The sequence below is a fragment of the Carcharhinus amblyrhynchos genome, chromosome 3 (genome assembly GCF_965287045.1).
Source record: "Carcharhinus amblyrhynchos chromosome 3, sCarAmb.v2.hapA, whole genome shotgun sequence".
Lineage (NCBI taxonomy): Eukaryota > Metazoa > Chordata > Chondrichthyes > Carcharhiniformes > Carcharhinidae > Carcharhinus > Carcharhinus amblyrhynchos.
The window spans coordinates 11,859,802-11,872,092 of record NC_137326.1 but is presented as its reverse complement, the minus strand read 5'-3'; the positions used below and the strand labels follow the sequence as shown (position 1 = coordinate 11,872,092).

The 12,291-nt window shown below is 46.2% G+C and overlaps 1 protein-coding gene across 1 annotated transcript in view; it reads left to right on the top strand.

Moving 5' to 3' along the window:
* Positions 1-11,496: 11,496 nt before the first annotated feature.
* Positions 11,497-12,291, top strand: part of mst1rb (macrophage stimulating 1 receptor b) — a 142,120-nt gene continuing 141,325 nt past the window's right edge. The window contains exon 1 of the mRNA XM_080181391.1: positions 11,497-11,745. The gene's annotated coding sequence lies outside the window, so the exon portion shown is untranslated. The remainder of the gene's footprint in view (positions 11,746-12,291) is intronic.

Sequence of the window (12,291 nt, the reverse complement as noted above, 5' to 3'; positions counted from 1 at the left end):
CTATACATTCTCTCTTCCCCCTTCTTCCGTCGGAATAAGGATATAAAAGTCTGAGGTCACGTACCAACCGACTCAGGAACAGCTTCTTCCCTGCTGCCGTCAGACTTTCGAATGGACCTACCTTGCAATAAGTTGATCTTTCTCTATACCCTCGCTGTGTCTGTGACACTACATTCTGTCCCCTCTCCTTTCCTTCTCTATGAATGGTATGCTCTGTATAGCACGCAAGAAACAATACTTTTCACTGTATGCGAATACATGTGACAATAATAAATCAAAAAAACTTCAAAAACACATGATCTTTCCTCCTAACAATGCAGGATTGTAAAACTAATCCCAGAATAAACACAAACAACCCTATTTAAGCCATCAAGAAGCAATTAAAGGGCAAATCCAGTCAAGTCAGCCACAATGACGTCACTGAAGCTATAAGAACTGCAGAGATCATGATTTAAAAAAAACCTTTCTTACAGGTACACTAATGTCACAGTAGGCAGCAGCATGGAGCAGAGATGGCGTTGCTCAAACCATCACAGCTGTGTTTCAGGTGGTTTGATATACATTACTGGCCTTGTTTTCTCCTTGCTTCAGGTGGGCTATTTCTGTGATTGAATGATTTCATTCTGTTGACAAATTTGTCTTAAAACACATGACTAGCTGTTGGGAAATGGCGTAGCTTATTTACAAAAAGCACATTGCTCTCTCAAGATAGGGCAGGGGGCCTTCCAGGTTCAATAACTAGAAAAAGACCATTGCTGTAAGTAAATGTAGTTCATGTGGAGATATATACGGGAAATAGCTAACATCGCCACATCCATGGATAACTATATTATTATTCCCAGGAATTGGCATGGGATGTATGTTTAAAGTTTATGTATTAGTTCCACAAGTAGGCTTACATTAACGCTGCGATGAAGTTACTGGGAAAATCCTCTAGTCGCCTCACTCTGATGCCTGTTCAGGTACACTGAGGGAGAATTTAGCATGGCCAAATAACCAGCATGCCTTTCAGACTGTGGAAGGAAACCGGAGCACCCAGTGGAAACCCACAAGGGGATGGAGAGGACATGCAGACTCTGCACAGAGAGTGACCAAAGCCTGGAATCGAACCCAGGTCCCTGGCGCTGTGATGCAACAGTGCCGCTGTGTGTGATGACGTCCTTGATGCACGCACAGAGGTTACTGGCAGGCTGGGACCGATGTCACTGGGATTGTGGCGCGGGCAGGGAGAAGTGCGTGCGCACAGATGGGGTTTGGCAGTCATCTTACACGGCCATTTTATATTGGCAGGAGACAAATTGTCAAAGATGCCGTGAGGAGGGACAGCTTTGGGTAGTCAGTGGTAATGATGTGGAACTCACTGCCTACGAAGGTGGACATGTGTAAATTGAGGGTAACTTGATGTGGCTGGAATTAACAAAGCCTTTCTTGCCAACAATAAGATTGAAACCTGGGTTCCCAGAGCATTACCGTGGCTCTCTGGAGCACTAGTCCAGTGACAATACCACTGCAGATTGCTTTACGAAGAGAAAGTATGGACTTGATGACCAAATGGCCTCTTTCTGCGTAGGATTGGCTCTGAAATCCCAACCAGCTGTAAGCAGTATGGGATGTGGCCACCCAGTGTAGGAAACATTGGTCTTGGAGAGAGGAAGGTGACGTTGATGTAAATAGAAGCACAGTTTGAAGATCTTTGTCCGGTATCAGGAGAAGTAGCCGAGGATGTGTGAAAGGTGTGGAGATTGTCAGCAGCAGGTGCGATAGGGAATGTTTAAGAGCTGTCGGAATGTTCCGGAAGAGGAAATTGCCTTTCCAATTCTGGAACGCGTTGAGTTTAAAGGTAACCGATATTGCTGAAAAATGTCAATTCCAAACCCCGAAGGAAAAAAAACAGTAAAAACTGGCAAGTGATAGAATCCAGACAGTGCAGAAAGAGGCCATTCAGCCCATCGAGTCTGCACGGACTCTCTGACAGAGCATCTTATCCAGGCCCTATCCCCGTAACCCCACTTACTTACCCCACTAATCACCCCAATTGATTGGTCATGCTAAATTGCCCCTGAGCGTCCCGGGATGCATAAATTAGAGGGATTAGTGGGGTAAATATGTGGGGTTACAGGAATAGGGCTTGGGTGGGATTGAGGTCGGTGCAGACTCAATGGGCCAAATGGCCTCCTTCTGCACTGTAGGGTTTCCACGATTCTATGATCTTTGGACACGAAGGGGCAATTTATCCTGGCCAATCAACCTGACTTGCACGTATTTGGACTGTGGGAGGAAACTGGAGTACTCGGAGGAAACCCATGCAGACACAGGGAGAATGTGCAAACTCCACACAGACAGCCACCCAAAAGTTTAAGGTTTATTAATTAGTGTCACAAGTAGGCTTACATTAACACTGCAATGAAGTTACTGTGAAGATTCCCTCGTCGCCACACTCTGGCGCCACACTTCCAGACCGATGGGAATGGTTGGGAGGAGCCGGAATTCTCCCTAGCATTGTGTACGGTGGAATGAGACCTATCTTGGTTAACGTGGCTTTAACCAGTCCCCTTTATTTAAAGTGAAACGCAGTAATCATCTCTTACTTGCTTAGGTGTGCTTTCTATAATCTCTTGTTGCTTTGACAGAAATAAATCATTCCCCTGGATTTAGCTTGGTGGCAAGGACTTGGGTTGCATGAGTGGTGTGGGAATAGTTTACAAAAAAGCTGGGAGCCATGGATTAAGTTTACGTGTTGCAGTGTTGACTTTGATCTGGAGACAGTGCTCCCAGTTTCCTAGCTCTCCTCTGCCACCTGGTGTAGATAACTGTCATTACAAAGCTCCTGTCACAGAATCCCTACTGTGCAGAAAGAGGCCATTTGGTCCATTGTGTCTGCATCAACTCTACGAAAGAGCATCCCACCTTCCATTCCTCCGCCCTATCCCCCTAACACTGCACCACTTGCCCTGGCTATTCCATCTAACTTACACACCTTTAGACATTAAGGGGCAATTTACATAAGGGCCAACGTTTTGAGATCTGACAAAGGGTCATGATGACTCGAAACTGGCTCTTATTCTCTCTCCATCTGCTGAGATTTTCCAGCATTTGCTGTTTTTGTTGTTGCAAGTGCAATTTAGCATAGCCAATCCACCAAAATCTTTGGACCGTGAGAGGAAATTGGAGCACCCAGGGGAAACCCATGCAGACATGAGGAGAACATGCAGACTTTGCACAGACAGTAGCCTGAGGCCGGAATTGAGTCTGGGCAGCTATTTCCAAAACTAGAAAGCCTGAAGGATTCCAACGATGTGAAAAGAAGCAAAATCTCAAGGTAAAGATTCATGAGTGCCAGAGAAGACTCTTTAATTTCCAATTGCAAAGGTTGAGGACTCAGTGGTGCAGTACTGAGTTAGGATGTGTGGGTGGGGTTAATGGGATCAGTACTTTGCAGAATATTAAGGTTGTATCAAAAGTACATCCTGTTTGTTGTGCATTCATTTTTCCAGACTCCTAACTAACGTACTGTTGCACAGGAACTGCAAAACATCTAATATACCTAATGCAAGGTGGCACAGTGGTTAGCACTGCTGCCTCATAGCCCCAGGGACCCGGGTTCGATTCGTGGCTTGGGTCACTGTCTGCGTGGAGTCTGCACGTTCTCCCAGTGTCTGCGTGGGTTTCCTCCAGGTGCTCCAGTTTCCTTCCACGGTCCAGAAGATGTACTGGTTAGATGTGTCGGCTGTACTAAATTCTCCCTCCTGAACAGACGCCGGAGTGTGGCAACTAGGGGATTTTCACAGTAACTTCATTGCGGTGTTAACGTAAGCCTACTTGTGACAATAGTAAATAAACTTTAACTTTACTGAATGTGTCTGCTTGTCCAGAGATCCTTGGTGATGCTGGAGAAATGTTCCCACGACTGGTGGTTAGAATGACATTGTTTCTATAAACTGGGCACAATCACTGTAAGTAAGCAGAATCTAAATAAGTTCACCGCTTTGCTTGGGCTTTCAGGACTGCTACTTTGGTGAAAAATGAGACAAAAAAATTGGAATTTAAATAAATAATTGTTGGAAAGAAACCAAGCGCCTGTGGTTTTTCTTTCAATTCTTTCATGGTATGTTTTGAAAATTCAGAGGAATTTTACACTAATTCAAAAAGGTTTACAGAGGAATTGGCTTGTCACAAATATTGGGAGCAGGTTCTGGCCATGAGTTGGAATAGTGAAGAGAGCAAAGCAAGAGGTGGTTAGTCAAAGAGAGCAAATTTCAGATAGCGCGAATGACAAGAGGCTTTTTTGTGTTCCGGGAGCTAAACTCGGTGGCACAGTGGTTGGCGCTGCTGCCTCACACCGCCAGGGACCCGGGTTCGATTCCCGGCTTGGGTCACTGTCTGTATGGAATTTGCACATTCTCTCTGTGTCTGTGGGGGTTTTCTCCGGGTGCTCCAGTTTCCTCCCACACTCCAAACATGTGCTGGTTAGGGTGCATTGGCCAAGCTAAATTCTCCCTCAGTGTACCTGAACAGGCGCTGGAGTGTGGCGACTAGGAGATTTTTCACAGTAACTTCATTGCAGTGTGAATCATAGGATCTACAGTGCAGAAGGGGATCATTTGGCCCATCGAGTCTGTACTGACCACAATCCCACCCAGGTCCTATCCCCAGAACCCCACATAGTTACCCTCCTAATCCCCCTGACACTACGGGGTGATTTATCGTAGCCAATCCACCTAACCTGCACATCTGGGATGTACGCGTACTTGTGACACTAATAAATAAACTTTAAACCCCGTGAGGTCTCATTCCTGTCTGCGCTTTGATTTCTTATCTGGCAGTTTCCCTTCTGTATCCTCAGAATGTTGACACTGCTGGAAAGACCAGCTTTTTATTGACCGACTCCAGCTACCCAGGTTTGGATGAGTGGTCCTGGGTCTCTGGTGGGTACATTGCTGACAGCTGGAGTTCTGGTTCCAGTGGCAGACCTAGAATCATAGAACCCTACATTGCAGAGAGAGGCCCTTCAGCCCATCGAGTCTGCTCCAACCACAATCCAACTCAGGCCCTAGCCCCATATACCTACATATTTTGCCTGCTAATCCCTCTAACCTAAGCATCCTAGTATACCTGCTCCCAATATTTGTGACAAGCCAATTCTTCTGTTCAACTTTTTGAATTAGTGTAAAATTCCTCTGAATTTTCAAAACATGCCAATGAAAGAATTGAAAGAAAAACCACAGGCACTTGGTTTCTTTCCAACAATTATTTATTTAAATTCTAATTTTTTTGTCTCATTTTTCACCAAAGTAGCAGTCCTGAAAGCCCAAGCAAAGCGGTGAACTTATTTAGATTCTGCTTACTTACAGTGATTGTGCCCAGTTTATAGAAACAATGTCATTCTAATCACCACTCGTGGGAACATTTCTCCAGAATCACCAAGGATCTCTGGACAAGCAGACACATTCAGTAAAGTTAAAGTTTATTTACTATTGTCACAAGTGGGCTTACCTTAACACTGCAATGAAGTTACTGTGAAAATCCCCTAGTTGCCACACTCCGGCGTCTGTTCGGGAGGGAGAATTTAGTACAACCGACACACCTAACCAAACCAGCACATCTTTTAGCATGGCCAATCAACTTAACCCGCACATCTTTGGACTGCGGGAGGAAACCGGAGCACCTGGAGGAAACTCATGCAGACACGAGGAGAAGGTGCAAACTCCACACAGACAGTGATCCGAGCTGGGAATTGAACCCAGGTCCCTGGAGCTATGAAGCAGCAGTGCTAACCACCGTGCTACCATGCTGCCCATTCGGCATTAATCATGAGTGGCCAATTATGTGTCTGAAAGTCAGTGAATGTGGTCAAGTTTCTACCATGGAATGAGGGGGGTCGGAATCTCTGCCCATTCCCTAACTGCTGGGTAAGATCGCTGTTGGCCTGAGTGAATTTTTGGCCTTGTGATATTTTGATATTTATATAAGTGATATTTTGGCCTTGGAGGGAGTGCAGAGGAGGTTTACTAGGCTGATACCGGAGTTGAGGGGATTGAGCTATGAGGAGAGGCTGAATAAACTAGGCTTGTACTCGTTAGAGTTTAGAAGAATGAGGGGAGATCTCATTGAGATGTATAAGATGATGAATGGGATGGATAGGATAGAGGTGGAGAGACTCTTCCTGCTCAAAAAAGACAGTAGGACTAGGGGGCACAGCCTCAAGATAAAAGGGGGGCGGTTTAGAACGGAGTTGAGGAGGAACTTCTTCACTCAAAGGGTGGTGAATCTCTGGAATTCTCTGCCCGTTGAAGTGGTGGAGGCTACCTCGCTAAATATTTTTAAGACGCGGGTTGATGGGTTTTTGATAGGAGAGGGGATTAAGGGTTATGGGGAGAGGGCAGGAAAGTGGAACTGAGCCATGACAGATCAGCCATGATCTTATTGAATGGCGGGGCAGGCTCGAAGGGCTGGATGGCCTACTCCTGCTCCTATTTCTTATGTTCTTATGTTCTTATGAATCCCACCTCGTTCTGGACCTCTGGATATCAAAGTCAGCCACTAATTAGCCTTTTGGAGCATTCTCTCTATTCACACTATTACCTGCGGCCTTATTGTCTCTTCTGACCGGTGGTGGCACAGTGGCACGATGGTTGGCACTGTTGCCTCACAGCACCAGGGACTCGGGTTCAATTCCACGTGACTGTGTGTGGAGTTTGCACATTCTCCCCACGACTGCGTGGGTTTCCTCCGGATGCTCCGGTTTCCTCCCACACTCTAAAGAGGTACAGGTTAGCTGGATTGGCCACGCTAAATTGCCCCTTAGTGTCCCAAGATGTGTAGGTTAGGGGGGATTAGCGGGGTAAATATGTGGGGTTATGGGATTAAGGCTTGGGTTAAATGCTCTGTTAGAAAGTCAGTGAGACTCGATGGGCTGAATGGCCTCCTTCGCACTGTAGGGAATCTATGACCTCCACTGTCTCTAGTTTTTCCACTGTTTACCATTTTTTAAATCCAAGGTGAATGAGCTCACATTTGCCAGTGTTGAAACCCATTTGTCACAGTCTCATCCGTTCAATCTATCAACACCTCTTTATAATGTTACGCTTTCAACCACTCTGCTTGCAATGCCACCCATCTTTGTGTCATCAGCTAAACTTAAATATCCCAACATCTAAGTCCCCAAAATCATGGGGAGCAATTGAGGACCCGGCACTGACCTTTTATGGGACATTACAGCATAGATGGTCACCAACGCTGATGCTGTGAGACAGCAGTGCCACCACTGTGCCTTACTGACCTCTACTGGCTTCCCATCCAACGTGTGGAGATGCCGGCGTTGGACTGGGGTAAACACAGTAAGAAGTCTGACAACACCAGGTTAAAGTCCAACCGATTTGTTTGATAGTAAACTCACGAGCTTTTGGGGTTTGCCCCTTCATCAGGTGAATGGAGAGTTCTAGCCTCAGACAGAGCAAATAACAGCACAGACAGTTCAGCGGTCACAGGCATTCGGCCTCTGACCTTCAGGTAAGTGTTCTCCAAGGCGGCCTTCACGACACACGACAGCGCAGAGTCGCTGAGCAGAGACTGATAGCCAAGTTCCCCACACATGAGGACAGTCTCATCATTCTATTCTGGTCGCCTCGCTACAGGAAGGTTGTGGAAGCTATTGAGATGGTGCAGAGGAGATTTACAAGGATGTTGCCTGGATTGGGAGGCGTGCCTTATGAGGGCAGATTGAGGGAGCTAGATCTCTTCTCCCTGGAGAGATGAAGGTTGAAAGGTGACCTGATAGAGGTTTATAAAATGTTGAGAGGTATAGATAGGGTGGATTCTCGGAGGCTATTTCCCAGGGCTGAAATGGTCGCTACGAGAGGACACAGGTTTAAGGTGCTGGGGAGCAGGTACAGAGGAGATGTTAGGGGTACGTTTTTCACTCAGATGGTGGTGAGTGAGTGGAATCGGCTGCCGTTGGTGGTGGTAGAGGCAAACTCGCTGGGCTCTTTTAAAAGACTTCTGGATGAGTACATGAGATTTAATGGGATTGGGAGTTATAGATAGTTCTATGGCCTGATAGGTATGGATATGATTGGCGCAACTTGTGGGCCGAAGGGCCTGTTTGTGCTGTAGTGTTCTATGTTCTATGTCTCAACAGGGATCTTGGGTTCATGTCGCACTATCTGTAACCCCCATGACTTGCCTGGGTTTGCAAAACCTCACTTACTGTACTGTCTGGAGACAATACACATCTCTTTAACCTGGGCTTAATGCTCTTTCCACTCACATTGTCAGCATCTTTAAGACTTGAATAGCAGGTTAGTTGTAAAGACTCACATTCTAATAATCTGTAAACTGTCTGTGCTGTTATTTGCTCTGTCTGAGGCCAGAACTCTCCATTCACCTGACGAAGGGAGAAACCCTGAAAGCTTGTGAATTTACGATCAAATAAATCGGTTGGACTTTAACCTGATGTTGTCAGACTTCTTGATGTGTTTCCGTCCAACAACAGCAGTGGGAGCAGAATGTCCGGCCCCCTCATTGTGTGGGAGGGATCGGGAGATGCGGCGAGACATTCAAAGGTCTGTAGACTTTGGCGGGATGAATTGTAAAAATTCATGCCCTTTAATTTTAAAATCTTCGTCCCTTTATCCAACATTGTCACGCACGTGCCAGTTTTTGATTTTGGTTTTCTGAAGGTTCCTGTTTAGGCAGGAGTTGGCCATGCGCTGCTGACTGATTTAACATTATGAGCATCTGGGAACAGTTTGTTCAAACAGTGAGTGTTTGTGGCCTGGTTACTGTTTACTCTTCACTTGTTCCTCAAACCACAGAGAGTAATTCAGTTTGATTGGATTTACTATTGTCACATGTATTAACACACAGTGAAAAGTATTGTTTCTTGTGCGCTGTACAGACAAAGCATACCGTACATAGAGAAGGAAAGGAGAGAGTGCAGAATGTCATGTTGAAGTCATAGCTAGGGTGTAGAAAAAGATCGACTTATTGCGAGTTAGCCCCATTCAAATGTCTGATGGCAGCAGGGAAGAAGCTGTTCTTGAGTCGGTTGGCCTGTGACTTTTGTATCTTTTTCCCGACGAAAGAAGGCAGAGGAGAGAATGTCCAGGATGTGTGGAGTCCTTAATTATGCTGGCTGCTTTTCCAAAGGCAATGAGAAGTGTAGACAGAGTCAATGGATGGGAAATTGGTTTGCCTGATGGATTAGGCTACATTCATGACCTTTTGTAGTTTTGTAGAGTGGACCTGCGGATAAAGGAGATGGTGGATCCTGTCGGATAATTCTCTGAATAGACTGACTTAGCAGAATGCCTCATTGCCAGAACTTCCAAATGGACACCAGGATGTAGCATGGCCAGTGCTGGTGGAAAGGGTCTTTCCCGTCACATCCTCCCCACATGCCCAGTCTAACCCCTCCACACATTTCCCTCAAAGCAACCTTGGCCGCTTACATATGCCACACTACAGATACATGAATACGCAACACACGCTAACACTACATACACATATTCTACACACATGACACATACTATGCACATACACACATGACACACACACCAATACTTATACACACACAGCCACCTACACCACATGCATTCACACACACACATGTACCATACACACAAGCACACATGACACACAGACATACATCCTGACACACACATAGACACACACACACTGCACGTACACAGGTACCACACACACCCTATACATAAGTTCATAAGATATAGGAGCACAATTAGGCCATTCGGCCCATCAAGTCCGCTCTGCTATTCGATCGTGGCTGATATGCTCCTCATCCCCATTTTCCTGCCTTCTCCCCATAACCCTTCAGCCCCATTACCAATTAAAAATCTGTCTAACTCCTCCTTAAATTTACTCATAAGAACATAAGAACATAAGAAATAGGAGCAGGAGTAGGCCATCTAGCCCTTCGAGCCTGCCCCGCCATTCAATAAGATCATGGCTGATCTGTCGTGGTTCAGTTCCACATTCCCGCCCTCTCCCCATAACCCTTAATCCCCTCGCTTATCAAAAACCCATCAACCCGCGTCTTAAAAATATTTAGCGAGGCAGCCTCCACCACTTCAATGGGCAGAGAATTCCAGAGATTCATCACTGTCCCAGCATCCACCACACTTTGGGGCAGCGAATTCCACAGATTCACAACCCTTTGGGAGAAGTAGTTTCTCCCCAACTCTGTTTTAAATTTGCTGCCCCTTATCCTAAGACCTCTCGTCCTAGAATGTCCCACAAGAGGAAGCATCCGCTCTACGTCTACTTTATCCAGAACTTTTATCATCTTGTATACACACACATGCACACACACACATACCACCCACAGACACACACATAGGTACCACACATGCTAAACACATACACAGACACTAAACACACAGGTACCACACAGGCTAAACACACACAGACACACACACAGGTATCACACATGCTAAACACATACACAGACACACACACAGGTATCACACATGCTAAACACATACACAGAAACACAAACACACAGGTATCACACATGCTAAACACATACACAGACACACACACACAACACACAGGTACCACACATGCTAAACACACGTAGGTATCACACATGCTAAACACATACACAGACACACACACAATACACACAGGTACCATACACGCTAAACACACACAGACACCACACAGGTATCACACATGCTAAACACATACACAGACACACACACAACACACAGGTATCACACATGCTAAACACATACACACACACAACACACAGGTACCACACATGCTAAACACACAGACACACACGTAGGTATCACACATGCTAAACAATTACACAGAAACACACACAACACACGCAGGTACCATACACACTAAACACACACAGACACACACACAGGTATCACACATGCTAAATACATACACAGAAACACACACAACACACAGGTACCACACACGCTAAACACACACAGACACACACACATAGGTATCACACATGCTAAACAAAAGGTAGCATGGACACACACACAACACACACAGGTACTACACATGCTAAACACACACTGACACACATACAGGTACCACACACGCTAAACACAGAGACACACAACACACACACAGGTACCACACATCCATCAGATACACAGGCGCACAACACACAAGATACGGGCTCACCACAAACACACACGCCACATGCACACATACCAACACACACACTGACACACGTGTGCCCACCCAGCACAACACAGGCATACTCACAGACACACATTCGTACACCTGAGGGCGATAAACATGCATCTCAGATAAGGATCATGAGGAGGTAAATGTTAAGTCCTGTGTTAGATACGCATTCACTGCTGACATGTTACACAACAGGCGGTGATCATTCGTGTGGAACACAGAGTGAGTTGCCACAAGAGGGAGACTGGTGCCGCGGGCAGGAGAGGAGAGAGGTTAAAAAGCAACTGCAAGCTGGAGAGTCGGGTTAAAGACGAAATTCTCCAGCCCAGGCCAGCCGAGGGGCAGTGTCAGCGCGACTCAGCGGAGCTGCAGCGTTCCCCAAGTGAGACCAAACCCCCAGCCAGAATCCAGGTGAGGGTGGAAAGCAGAACATCTCCAATTCCAGCTCGGACACTCTGGATTCACACTGAGACACAAGCTTTGCTAATCCGGATCGATCTCTCTCTGTCTCTCTCTCACACCCAATTTACCTGCCCGGTCCCCGGGACACACTTCCCAAGTGGCTACAACCAGGTGAGTGTGGACTCTTTAACAAAACTTCACCGGGACTCTGTTTCCCCAAAGACCCTGAAACGCCCTGAAAGTTGATTAGCAGGGACCCCGGGAATGGGGAGGAATGATTACTTTTAAAAGTTTACTGAGAATTCCAAACACTCCCAAAGCCTTTGGGTGTGGGTTAAATTACAGACCCCCCCCCCTCCCAAAATACCCCAGCTTGAAGGCACTCAGGTGGCGAGGAATTGAGAGGTCTATCTGAAAATTTGCCCAACCAAGCTGGGGCCAATTTTAACTTGTATTTCTCCCCTCTCTGATAGATATAAACAGGAATAGATCTGGTCCTGGTGAATAAAAGTGAAGGGGGTGGGGGAAGGAGCATTGTTAATTATTTCAGCGCATGTTGTACCTTCCAGGTGAGTGTATTTGTTTAAGCTTTAGTTTGGGATCAGCCAACCTAACAACACCATTAAACTGCACCCAGGAAAATTCCAGGTCATTTAAGGAATGGGCTTCTTCCCAGGAAGGCGCTGTGTCTGGAGGAAGGGACAAGTGGGATTGTAC